The sequence below is a fragment of the Rhinoraja longicauda genome, chromosome 43 (assembly GCF_053455715.1).
Source record: "Rhinoraja longicauda isolate Sanriku21f chromosome 43, sRhiLon1.1, whole genome shotgun sequence".
Taxonomy (NCBI): domain Eukaryota; kingdom Metazoa; phylum Chordata; class Chondrichthyes; order Rajiformes; family Arhynchobatidae; genus Rhinoraja; species Rhinoraja longicauda.
In genome coordinates, this window is record NC_135995.1 from 1,924,914 (window position 1) to 1,928,440 (window position 3,527).

Below are 3,527 nucleotides of genomic sequence, written 5' to 3' on the forward strand. Positions count from 1 at the left end.
GCCGCTGCTCAACCCCTCTCAGTGTGTACCCTGCCTCCGCCCACTTTTTCTGTTGTTTCTCTCTGCCCATCTCTCTCTCTCTCTCTGTCTCTCTCTCTCTCTCTCTCTTCCCTCACTTTCTCCAACCAACCTCCCTTCCATTGACTTAAGGAGACGAACAGGGAAGGTTTTCTTTACACAGAGAGTGGGTGTCCAGAACGTGCTGTCAGGGGGGCACGGTGACGCAGCGGTAGAGTCGCTGCCTTACAGCGAATGCAGCGCCGGAGACCCGGCTTCGATCACAACTAAGGGGGCTGTCTGTACGGAGTTTGTACGTTCTCCCCGTGACGTGTGTAGGTTCTCTCCGGTTTACTCCGACACTCCAAAGACGTACAGGTTTGTAGGTTAATTGCTTGGTAAATGTAAAAAGTGTCCCTAGCGTGTGTATGATAGTGTTAGTGTGTGGGGATCGCTGGTCGGCGCGAACTCGGTGGGCCGAAGGGCCTGTTTCTGCGCTGTATCTATAAACTAAATTAAGCTAAAAGGTGGTGGTGGAAGCAGACATCAGTAGTGACATTTAAGAAGCTTTTTACGTGGATATGGAGGGATACGAGTTGTCCAGGTAGAGATTAGTTTAACTTGGTATCATGTTCAGCACGGGCATTGTGGGCCGAAGGGCCTGTTCCTGTGCGGCACTGTTCCACGTTCTATGACTGCATGCCTCTCCACAGACGCTGCCTGACCCGCTGAGTTGCAGCATTTAGTGTTTTTATTTCAGATTTCCAGAGTCTGCAGTTTGTTGATGTTTGATTTGCATCTTATTCAGAGTTTAATCCCCAGCTGGGCTACACAAGTGGCCCACAGACCGTACCCCATCCAGCAGCGCTCCCTGTTCACACACGGGACGCCAGCCAACACCGCAGAGCCTCAGTGACCCAGATACTGACCCGTCGGGGTGACCGAGAAATCCGTGCCGGGTTATCGCAGTTTCACTGTGTGTGGGAGGGGAAAGGGGCAAATCAAGAATTTAGGGCCAGAATGATCTGCAAAGTGGCACAGAGTCAGAGAGCATCGTTACTGCTCCCTCCCCGTCTTCCCCCTCTCCCCCGTGTACTGTCACTCCCACTCCCCCTCTCTCTGTGCACTGTTACCCCCACTCCCCCACTCGCCCTGTTCTGTTACTCTCACTCCCCCTCTCCCCCTGTACTGTTATTGTGGGAAGAACTGACCTGTTGTGTCTTGTAATGAACATGGGCAGCACGGTACTGTGGGAATAGAGCGGCACGGTGGTGCGCCGGTAGAGTTGCTGCCTCACAGCTTACTTCTGCGGTGAGGAAGAGACCGTGTACCATTTGTACTTACAGTGTGAGAGGTTGCAGCCCGTGTTCGAGTGTCTAAAGGGGCTGCTCCCCAAGTTTTGGCTCCATTTTAGTCCTGTGCTCCTGATTTTTGGGCACCCGGTACAGAGGGGGGGAGGGTCGGGAGGGATGGTGGGGTCTCCCTGTCGGTCTGCACCTGGGCCTGGCCAAGATGGCCATTTGCGGGTCCAGGCAGCGGGTAGTCGACGGCCGCACCGGGGTCGACTGCCTGCCCCTCTTCCACGCCATCGTCCGTGCCCGCGTGTCCATGGAGAGGGAACACCTGGTGTCCATGGGGCCACTGGAGGCTTTACGTGAACGCTGGTCGCCAAGGGACGTCGAGTGTATTATTGATAAAGTTGGCGATGTATTAGTTTGATATTTGTTTGTTTGTAAACTGCCAATATCGGCAGCCTTTGATCGTGTTACCCTTTTGTATGTTTGTTTTGTTTTCTGAATAAAACTTTCGTATATATTTTAAAAAAGAGACCCGGGTTTGATCCTGACTACAGGTGCTGTCTGTACGGGGTTTATACGCGGTCTTCGTGACCACGTGGGTTTTCTCCGGGTGCTCCGGTTTCCTCCCACACTCCAAAAACGTGCAGGTTTGTAGGTTAATTGGCTGCAGTAAATTGTCCCTCATGGTGTAGGATAGTGCTTGTGTGTGGGGTGATACATGGTGATCGCTGGTCCCTGCCTCAACTACCTCCTCTGGCAGCTTGTTCCATCCGTGGGCTGAATGGCCTAATTCTGCTCCTATCACTTATGACCTTCGTCAGCTTGACGGCAGCTGAATCCAATCCCCTCCATTAGAGTCGGAAGACAGGTCCCGACCCGAACCGTCGTCTATCCATGTCCCCCACAGATGCTGCCTGACCCGTTGAGTTACTCCAACGCTGTGTATTTTATTTGTAACCCAGCATCTGCAGTTCCTTGTGTCTCCGCTCCATTTCCTGACCCTGCCCTCGCCCTCCCTCCCGCCCGCACTCACCGGGGTCCCACACACACACGCACTCGTCGCCCACCGCGGGAACCTCACGGCGGCCGGAGGAGCAGGGACCACGTCACAAGCGCATCGGACACAGACTGGGGAAACAGCTTGCATGAGCCGCGTGTGTATTGATGCAGCGCTGCAGAGGGTGAAGCCGGCCGGCTGAACAAAGAGCATAAATACTGGACGGTGCATGTGTGCAGGCGCTGCAGCGGCAGGGGTGGAGCGCCGAGCGCTGGGAAGGTTTGGTGATGAGGCAGGAGGGGATTACACAGTGACCAGCGCCGTGCGTCCACTGAGCCGCTGCACTTCCCATCAGCAACAACAGGGAACGTGATGCACGGAGCTCCCAGGAGTTGATGCAACCGCCATTAAAAATACTCCAATCACATTGATTCACAACACAATTACTTTAATAACATTAGAATAACATGAACAGATTTAGCCGGGACAACGCGGGTGCTGGTCAATCGCCTCACACAGAAATATTTTAAATACAACGCCGAATAATACAAATTAAAACACATTTGGGTCTCAAACCTCCGTTAAATAAATTACATCAACCAACACAACCAACGATTCAATTTACAAACTCACCTTCTGCTTATACTTCGAACAACACTTTAAACGTTCAAACTCCAGTGTCAGCATTTTACTGATCACCGCTTCAAGAAATCTCATAGGAATAAAGTGAAACCTGCAGGGACCAGCAGTTTGATCAAAGTAACCAGAGCAATGAGCCCACGGCACAGAACGGTTCTCCTGACTTGCGGCAACAATAAAAGTGGCTGCTGTATCAATCACCATGTTGATGAACTCAGTGCGAGAACCAGACTGCATCACAACAGCACAGTCAGAATATCCCAGTGGGGGCAGTCTATCCCAGTCAGAAGATGCAGTCTGGAGAGGGTCGGACATGCGGCAATGATACCCGTCCCTGGTCCCCAATTCACACAGGGAGTGGGAACCACGGATCCATCCCTGACACCCCAGACTTCTCCACACAAAGTATCACCATAAAGAGGGAAATACAGCAAGTGCCAATATTGATACTGACTGGAAACATAAATAATTACTCAACGTAATTCAAAAGGAAATAATTGAAATAATATAAAATAAAATAATATAAAGGAAATGATAACACTGACAATTGGTGAACTTTTACTGTTCTGCACAGGCTCTCAGGTGAACAGTGAAAG